Below are 10,255 nucleotides of genomic sequence, written 5' to 3'. Positions count from 1 at the left end.
GCCCTGCCTGCCAGTTCCGAGCTGGCCTGCGCTGGTGGCAGCCGTCAGCGCCCGGGGTCCCCTGTGCCACCCATGCCAGGGCTCTGCCTGCCTGCCTCGCAGCCCTGGTAGCCTCAGGGAAACATCGCACTACTCCATCTGCTTTAAAAACAAACAAGCAAACAAAAAGCTCCCTGTAAATATATGTAGAAGTCTTGAAACTAATTCTCAGCGCTTGCTCGGAGTTTGTTGATGGAGCAAATGGATTTTGGATAAACTGCTATTGCTAGTACTACTTAGGTTCCTAAACTTCAGAAGGGAGGCTATGGTGGTCACGTACCCCTGAGGAATGTTGGGAACAGTAAGACAGCTCAGTCATTTCAAGGTGGCCAGAAAATGGGTGTGGCAGTGGAGTGGACACTCTGTGAGTAGGTAGCCTTAAGTCATGTAACGACATGCACTTCAGTGGGAATTTTGCATCAACACCAAGAGATTGTGTCATGATGTGTTGCGTAACAACAAATTGGGCCAAAATTCTGCTGATTTTGACCAAGGTGGATGGGCCACCTTCACTTAAGCTGGCAAAGGGACATAAGTCAATGATGTTTGAAAAACAGCCATGAAACATAGCCCCTTTAGTTTGTTGCTCTGTTGCAAGTCTGCAAAGCTCTGTTGACAGGTCATTGGAAGTAGCTGTTGGAATCTAAGTGCAGTTGGACGCTTTGTCAGTCAGCATCAGCAGGAGGCTTAACGGTTTAGGTTGAGAGGTGGTGCATGGTTTTTTTTCAGAGGAATGGCCCAGTGAAGAGCAGTGTTCACTGCCATGACTACCGTTGTAGCCTTCAAGAGCAATGGTTCATTCAGAGAGAACTTCCTTGGTTCTGCTGGTTTGGTTTCGCAGCTGGAGCAAAGGTACAGCACTGGAAGCAATTCCTAGGGCAGAAGCGGGAGATATCCGAAGCTCTGGACTTCGTTGCCTAAGTGAGCGTAGTCTAATTGGAAGAGTGGTGAGCATCAGTGATATCAGATTTTTTACAAGTTCTTAATTCTGTCAAAACAAGAAAGAAGGAGAGTGATGAAGATGAAATCCTTTCCTCTTCAATCTGCCTATGCAACAACTTCAGCTGTAGTTGTAATGTGTATTCACCTATTTTGAATTGCCCAAAACCAGGCCTAGAGATGCTTCAGAGTCAGAGAAGCGGGTATTTGCTTTATTCGGCGCTGGGTGCATGGGGGATCACTCCTCCTAACACACACACACAGAGCACTCCATACAGTCCAGCATTATGTGTAAAATTTATGAACATTCATCACAATTCTTGGGATAGGAGTGGTTCTAGAAATTACTTCTCGGAAGTCATTAATATCATTAGCATACGTGCCATGCATGCGCTGTGTACGCTGATGGGCGCACTGAGGAAGGCTCCTCTTCTTCCTCGAGGGTCTTTCTGATGAAGATCAGTAGTCTTTGTCACAATGCACTTTTTACCTTTCTTTCTGGAGCATGCGCAGTTCTTCGGTGGCTGATGCAGCGATCTCTGTGCCGGTTTTCAAAAGATCCTGTTCCTCTTATCTTGACAAGATTAAGGCGAATCCTGCTGCTTAGGTTTTGTGATTAACATTTGCTGTCTCTTAGTAGTTCACTCGTGTTTACATGAGTTAACTATGGATCAACCCCCTTCTCAATTTTAGCACTGAAAGGATATTAGAGTCATTTAAAGAGATGTCTCCTATGGAGTACTATAAAACTGCCATAATGGTAAGACGTTTTCATACAGTAGTTTTAGCACAGAAGTAATATATGTACAATCTTGGATGTTTCATCCTGCTGGCTCAGGAGCCAGTATTGAGCTTTTCTCCTTTAAATCCAGTCTTAGAGCTCTGCAAGGATCACTGCAGCATGACGTTGTGACAAGGGGATGCTGATTCATGCATAAACCTTTGACGCTTTCCTTCTATCTTCAAGCAGCTTTGAAAACCAGTGATTATCTGGCATGTTGCGACTTGAGAGTCATGGTAAAGGTTTCACCAAACACTTTGTAATATCAGGCTACAGCTTTCATTCCTAAGGAAAGAGCATTGAGCAGATTGCTGGCAAAATGCTGAAAGAATGAGCCAAAACCAAAATCCTTTAATGGGAAAGATGGAAAAAATTTAGATGTGTTTATTTGAACTAAAAATAATGTGGACCAAGCCTAAATGTATTTCACACTAAATTCTTAGAACTGATTTTAAGGGAAGAAGTGAGAAAGATGAATTCCCAAGCGGAATTTTCAGCAGCATAATATTGAGCATTTATTAGTAGAACAAAGGCATATCACAGTGCAGGAGCACTTAGCAATATTGCTAGAGGCGTGGCTCCATTCATTTTACTGTGAACTTTAGTACTTCTTTAAACATAGTCCTTAAGCCCAGAAAGTCATTTACACTTCACTCAACTTTCCCCCCTCCGTCTCTGCCCCCTTGCGCCAGCACACGCCAGCACACTGCCACCTCGGTCCTCTGAGTAGCTCCAGAATTGAAGGCAGGCACCCCCCTCCGGTGCCTCCTCAGTCTCCAACCTAATTTGTAGTTGATGGGTTCTTTGGGAGGTGTGAGTTTTGATGAGATAACAGACTTCCTGGGATGCATGCGGTTTATCTTCTTTGTTTCTTGAAGATGTCTTGGTTTCCACCTCTGTAATTTCTCAACTGAAAGGACATTTATTATCATGTGTTTCTTCCTACGTTTCCCAACATGTTACCACTCATTCGAAGTTACAATTTACTCTAGTCTTGTTTTTACTTACCTATATTTTACCTTAACACTATTTCTACATAGTACATTCTCACTTCTAAATGTTAAAGTGATAGATGCGAAAGACAAAATTTATCGTTCACTCATTTATCACAGGAGGAATGTGTTAGCTGCTTGTGTTGCAGTTCACTTGTAATTGTGGTCTATTACCGCAGGCCTGGGCCCTAGGGTGTATCACTGTGTCCCGCAGCCATAGGGAGGAGGAGGAGAGAAGATCCAGCAGGCAGGAATTGTGCACCAAGATTTATTCATTTAATTATTTCACAAACTCTTTTACAGACTTTTTTCTTCATAGTCTAATTGGACAAAGGATCAGCCCCCCCCCTTGGGGTGATTGGCTAAAATCCTAAACCATCCATTGTCAAAATATTTTTCTACTAGACCATAAACCAGACTTTTCAAGGTTGCAGGTGGCTTGGTTGTTTACATACTCTGCTACCTCTTCTGTGAGAGAGAAAAGTCTCTCACAGACTTAGAAAATAGCAAGAAAATCCTCGCTAGCAGCATTTTGGTATCTACAATTCCCCCTTTTTGTTTGATAAGATAACAACTCCACTATTAATCCTAAATAGAAATTTACATCAGTTATTAATTCTAAATATGTCCTTAAGGCTTTAACGATCTGACTCCATAACAAGAAATTTAAAGTTCAGTCTCTGCTTGTGGAAGGACCATCCCAGTCTCTGCTTGTAGAAGGACCATCTGCCTGATGGTCAACATCTTGGTCATCATCAGAAGAGTCTGATGGCTGATGATCTACATTCTGGTGGCCACTTGGATGGTTGGTGTTCTGGTCATCATTTGGAGGTTGCCTGTTCTGCCTCTGGTGCCGTAGGGCAGGGCGAACACATTTTGCAGCTAGCCACCGTACCCCAGTATCTGTAGAAACGCAAGCATAGCCACGACCCCAAACCATAAGTTCCCGCAGGCCTTCCCACTGGTTAGTGAGTAAATTCCACACCCAGACTTTTGCCCAGGGCAGTTGTCTCTTGCCTGCAGATTGCAATGAGAGAAAGTGATTCAGAAGAACAGGATTCTTTGAATTTTGTGGTACCGTAAGGTGATTAATTGTATACGAGCTTTTGCTAGTCGGCTTCAGTAACCAAATTCAAAGGTTCCTGTGAGAATCGTTGAAAAGCCATGATAACAGCCCTTAATTCAACTAACTAAGCAGAGTCTGACTCGGATTGGTGTGTTAATCAACCACTGCAAAGGCAGTGTAGGATACTGTGCACCTTTGCGCACAGTGACCCCTGCTAAAAATTTGTCCCGATCCGTATGCCCCAGGCTGCCAACACATCCCGTCCCCAAAGGTTAAGGGAAGTGGTAGTAACATAAGGCCTAATTGTAGCTGTGTGCCCCTCTGAGTCCTTCACCGTCACAGGCCGTTCGCTTCAATAGCTCTGTGTGGTTCATCCTCATCCTGTGATGGCCGATCCCACTGGGGGTAAAGGCCATGAGGGAGGCCACGCAGAGAAGGAGATGATAGTTACATCAGCACCAGTATCAATCAAACCTTGAAGCTGAGTCCAGGGCGGACGGGCGTTCGGCAGGATCAGGGTACACGTCATCTGTGGCCTTTGGTCAGAGATGTCTGCAGTCCAGAAGGCCTGCAGAAGTCCTGTAGATCCACTGCTGTTATCTTTGTGAGTTTGTTGTTCTATCCTGGGGACACAAGACTTAAAAGGCACTAATTTAGCAAGGCAGGTCTTTTCAGGAATAGTTACAGGGGGTTTTCAAATTCCCTATAAAACTGAGGACAAGGCTCCGAGGAGCGGATTCCCATCAATCCGACCTCATCCTCATCCTATCGCATTAAACCTGTTAGAAGCCAGACCTGAACAGCCCCTCTCTTCCTTTGTCTCTGAGCTAACGTGAGCCGACATCAACGGCTCCTGCCGTGTTTCCCTCTGCAAAGAAGCCAGCTAGCTAGCCCAGCAAGCTCTTTTCCTGATCCCGAAGTCGCTTCAGCGACGCGTGGAGGTAACGCAGCTGGACTGTCTCTGACCAGGGGCACGCCAGAGTCAGTGCCTCGAGCACCAAACGCTGCGTTATTGGACATTGAAGGTTCAGGCTAAGGAGAATCCAAAACGTGGACAGCATCTCCCTTCTGCTGGAAGCCTTGAAGTTCACCACTGCAGTCTGCAGCCTACACAGATCATGTGAGTATTGTAAAAGTTCTCCAAGGAAGAGCAAGAACGAGGCTAATGCATGCACACAAACGCTGATCAAAAGCACTTGATGCTCTTGGACAAAAATAGGGAACCTTCACTTTTGGAAAGACAAGGTGACTATGGTTGTCTCTACAGTACTAGTAGGAAAATATCCCTGAAGTTTTGCAAAACCTCTTTTCAGGGGTTTGTTAACTTCATCTTTGTTAAGAACTGGGGAACACAGGGAGACCTGTCACTTTTTTTGCAGAATGCCATAGAAACTGCTACACTCACTTCAACAACAGTCCAAGTAACCTTCTCTGCAAATACTGACCATTTGCAGTTCTGGTTGATACAAGCCCCCATTACCTAAGAAAGGAACAACTCGGCAAGCAGTTTGCATAGATGAACAACTTAGCACGACTGCGGCTGATGACATGCCCTGACCTTTTTTGCCTTCAGCTATGGGTGCCGTACCCTCCTACCCTCACACATGCCACTCAAAGATCCACCTGTGACAGCAACTGTGCCAAGCCGCCACCCTTCTTCAGCACCATCGCACCTACCACAAGGTAGCTGAATCAGAGGGAAAAGGAGGTCGCCAATGGAGGTGTTATAAACATATATTATATTGGCTTCTCGCAAAGTATAAAGTAGATATTATATAATGTTAGAAATGCTTTTTGCTGTGTGGATGTAGTTTTCTTTTTAGCAAGAATGTTAGCAAGTGTGAGCACGTAAGATAACCTCCAAACGAACAGAGGATGAGGCCCGAAAAGCTGCTAATCAACACTTTGTCTAGGGAGCAAAAGGGCCCAAAGGCTACTCCGCCCGGAGAACAGGCGGCCAGGAGAGTCCAAGAGCCGTTATCACCACTCTGCCCGGAGAGACGAAGAGGCCCAAAGCTGCAATCAGCCCTGTCTGTCTGGAGAATTAAGAAATCCACCCTACCATCGACTCTTGCCTAGCGGGCCCAACCCCAAGAATCAAGAGAAATAAAACCACAAGGCAGAAGACTACGCATGCTCTAAAAAGGCGGAACCAAGGAGTGGCCATGCAGAACAGCTCCAGGAAAAGTTTTAATATGAATAAAGAACAGACAGTAAAAATGGTATAAAAAAGACTCACCTCTGGCATCAGGTGTGCTCTTGGCAGAGCACCAAGGCACCCGGCCATTACCCCGTTGCTTTATTTGATGTGTCTCTTATTGTCTTTATATTAAACCCTTTAAATTCTCACGAGTTCACGAGTGAACCTCGTTTTTCACAATTAAGGGCTCGTCCCGGAGCTACACCTCGCCTCTGAAAAGCGTGGGAGGATTCAAGAAGCAAGGGTAAGGCGCCTCCCGCCCAAGTTGGCAGGACCTTTGCTTAGCATCCTCTGGCGTGATTTGGTGGCAGCAGGGCAACACCCGGAGGACAAGAAAGACACAAAAATAAAGCAAATGAAAGAGAGCGCTCTCGACAAAAATCCCACAGACACTGGAAAAGAAACAGGACTGGGAAGTATTGTCCAAAGAAAAAGGGGGTGGTTACGGGAGATGAGCGTGTGTGAATGAGACGTGGGCTGGTTGCCCCCAGATCTGCGAAGCGAGTGTGGCAGTCTCTGAGTGCTGCCGTTCCGTCTTGTTCACGAGAACAGCGGCCAGCGAGGAGACAAAGCGAGAGATAAGCGGAGTGAAAGAATCTCCGGGGGTGACTGGGACGGGGTCCCAGAGAAGGGGTTGCAAAGTGGGAGCTACCCCCCCATATGCTGGGTTGAGGAAAACTCCAAGAGCACCCAGGGCCTAAAAGTACCCCAAGAGAGGTTGGGGTTTGGATGCTAGCAATGCTGGGTTGAGGGAAATCCAAGAGCACCCAGAATCCTAAGGATTATATCATACCCATGGGTGGATACTAACAAGTGACTTGAAAGAGGTACCTTATTATTCTGTTGTGAGTAGGAATGAGTGAGTGAACAAATATTAAAAAAGAGTGAATGTGTGAATGAAAAACTGTGTAATTCGAAGTTAACTTTGTTTTTGGGGAAGGTGGGCTCTAATAAATTTTTTGGTGTTTTTTGTACTGTGAAAGGGTGGGTAGTATTTTACAGCAGTGAAGATTGGTGTTTTAAAGGAATGAATTAGTATTTCAAAGGGGGGGATAAATTGGTATTTTGAGTAATAGAGAACTCCTGGAAAAATGGGACAACAACCTAGTAAATTAAGTTCAAATTATAAAAGGGTGCCAGAGGATATACCCCGAGACAGTCCCCTCGGGGTCAAACTCGCAAACTGGGAAACTGATCCTTCTACAAAAGGAAAAGAGAAAGTAAAAATGATTCAATTCTGCATGAAAGAGTGGGTAAAAAAGGAAATCAGATCTGATCATGTGTACTGGCCAAAATACGGGTCTGATGAGGCATGGATTTGCCAGGCTCTAAATGTATTTGTAAATTCAAAAGAGCCATCTCACCCTGAGGAGAGAGAATATGCTTCTTGCTGGACAGGAATTACAAAACCTCTGGGAACCAAAGTCTTCAAAATATCAGAAACCGCAGAGGAAAAGCAAACAGAAGAGAAAAAAGGCTGAGACCCTTTAGAAGTATTGCCTCCGCCGCCAGCACCAGAAGCTGCCCTCCTCCCCCTGGCTCCGGGGCTTCCCCCGCCAGCCCCCCCTCCGCCCGCACCGGGGGCCTTTCCCCCGGCAGCCCTCCCGCCCCAATGGAGCTGGGGGGGAGCCCTGCCCCCGCCCATGCCGGGGATCCCACCCTTCCCATATATCTCGGGAATCCCAGCACCCTCAATTGCATCAAGGGAAAGGTCACACGTCCCGGCTTCAGCCCCTACCTCTCCTGCCTTGAGAAACCCGGCTTTAGCCCCGGTGCCCGCCTCCTGTGCTCCGGAATATCTGGCTTCACTGCCATACCCCACCCCCACCCTCTGCACCACAGAATATTCAGCTTCAGCGCCAGACTTTGAATCTGCCCCTCCTCCCCAGGGGAGTTCGGTGCTTTCTTCCCAAATCAACCCTCTTCTTAACGAAGGAGCACCATCCCAGAATACAGGAGGTGCCATTAAGGCTCCGAGGCAGCCCAACAAGCCCTCCATTGCTAAACAAACAGAGGGAAGCCGAGAAATTCATTTCTTTCCGTTAAGAGAAGTACCTACGGGAGGAGGGGGAAGCGGCTTTGTGAGTGCTCCTCTAACCTCTACAGAGGTTAGGAATTTCAAAAAAGAAATTAAAGGATTATTAGAAGACCCCATAGGTACAGCTGAAATGTTGGACCAGTTCTTAGGTCCCAACATTTTCACTTGGGAAGAAATGCAATCAATAATGAAAATAATATTCTCCCAAGAAGAAAGAGAAATGATTAGAATTGCTGGAATAAAAATTTGGGGAAAAGAAAACCAACAAGGTCCACCCGGGGATCAGAAAATGCCCATTACACCTCCTAACTGGAACCAAAATGATGAAGCTGGGAGGGGACATATGAATGATTATTGTAATTTGATAATCAAGGGAATAAAAGAGGGGGCACTCTGAGGACAAAATGTCAGAAAGGCCTTTGAGGGGCAGCAAGGGAAGGAAGAAACCCCGACTGAGTGGCTGGAGAGGCTCCGAAAGAATATGAAACAATATTCTGGGAGAGACCCGGAGTCCCTAGCAGGGCAAGCCCTGCTAAGAGTTAACTTTGTCACTCATGTCTGGCCAGATATTAGAAAAAAATTGGAAAAAATAGAAGATTGGTATGAGAAACCATTACAAGACCTAGTAAGGGAAGCTCAAAAGATATATATGTCCGGAGGGATGAAGAAAAAGCCAAAGTGGGAGCAAAGATCATGATAGCCACTATGCGAGAGAGTACCTTCCAAAAAAAATCTAAAGCCCTCAGGTAACACTCCTAAACATTCCAGATTCAGAAATGGTGGAAAAGAGAAAAATAAAACCTCAGCACAATCAAGATTCCAAGAACAACCCAGGGATGCCTGTTTCTATTGCAAGGAAGAAGGGCATTATCAAAGAGAATGCCCCCACCTGAGGAGGGATCTGAAAAGATTTCAAGAGACACGCACAGAAGAAAAATAGGGAAATCATGGGCTCTATTTTTGGGGGGATAAATACCATCTGGAGCCTTTGATAACTTTAAAAGTAGGCCCCGAAGAGGAAGTATTGGAATTTATAGTTGACACTGGGGCAGAAAAGACTTGTGTGATGAATATTCCAAAAGGGAGTAATGATATGGTAAAAGTAACAGGAGCAAAGGGGGAAGGATTTAAGGTCTCTGTCATTAAAGATGTGGTTATTGAAGGGGAAACAAAAATAGGGATAGGGGATGCTTTGTTAGCTCCTGAGGCTGGCAGCAATTTATTGGGAAGGGATTTACAAATCCAACTGGGGATTGGAGTCATACCAGAAGAAGGGAAAATGACGGCCAAAGTGTTTAAACTTAGCCAAGAAGATGAAAGCAAAATTAACAGAGAGGTTTGGGCTAGGGAAGGGAATAGGGGTGGACTAGATCTTGACCCCATAAGGGTCACAATTGAAAAAGAAGAAGGTCCCATTTGTGTACATCAGTACCCTATATCTTTAGAAGGGAGAAAAGGCTTAAAACCAGTGATAGAAGAATTAATAAAGGATGGGACACTAGAACCTTGTAAATCCCCTCATAATAGCCCTATTCTCCCAGTAAAGAAATCTGATGGAAATTATAAATTAGTGCAAGATTTAAGAGAAGTAAACAAAAGAACACGGGCCTGCTACCCTATGGTTCCTAATCCCTGCACTCTTTTAAGCAAAATTCCACCTCAACATCAGTGGTTTAGTGTGGTAGATCTTAAAAATGCCTTTTGGGCCTGCCCACTGGCAGAGGAAAGCCGAAATATTTTTGCCTTTGAATGGGAAGATCCAAACACAGGGAAAAAGAACCAGTTGAGGTGGACTAAACTGCCACAGGGCTATTGTGAGGCCCCAAATTTATTTGGGCAAGCCTTGGGAGAAATACTACAAACCTTCCCCACTCCCCCAGGAATACAATTTATCCAATATGGAGATGACCTTCTAATATCAGGAGAAGATGAAATGAAAGTTAAAGGAGCTACCATAAAGCTTCTAAATTTTCTTGGGAAAAAGGGACTAAAGGCATCAAAAAGGAAATTACAGTTTGTGGAATCAGAAGTAAAATATCTCGGCCACCTGATAAGCAAAGGTAGCTGACAACTAAGTCCTGAAACAATTACAGGGATTTTATCCCTCCCTCCTCCCTCTTCAAAAAAGGAGGTTAGGAGACTGCTGGGGCTACTGGGATATTGCAGATTATGGATTGAAAGATATACACAAGCAGTAAAA

Source organism: Aphelocoma coerulescens, unplaced genomic scaffold (assembly GCF_041296385.1).
Source record: "Aphelocoma coerulescens isolate FSJ_1873_10779 unplaced genomic scaffold, UR_Acoe_1.0 HiC_scaffold_111, whole genome shotgun sequence".
In the NCBI taxonomy this organism is placed as follows: Eukaryota; Metazoa; Chordata; class Aves; order Passeriformes; family Corvidae; genus Aphelocoma; species Aphelocoma coerulescens.
The sequence above is the reverse complement of the archived record's forward strand: the minus strand, read 5'-3'. Positions refer to the sequence as shown.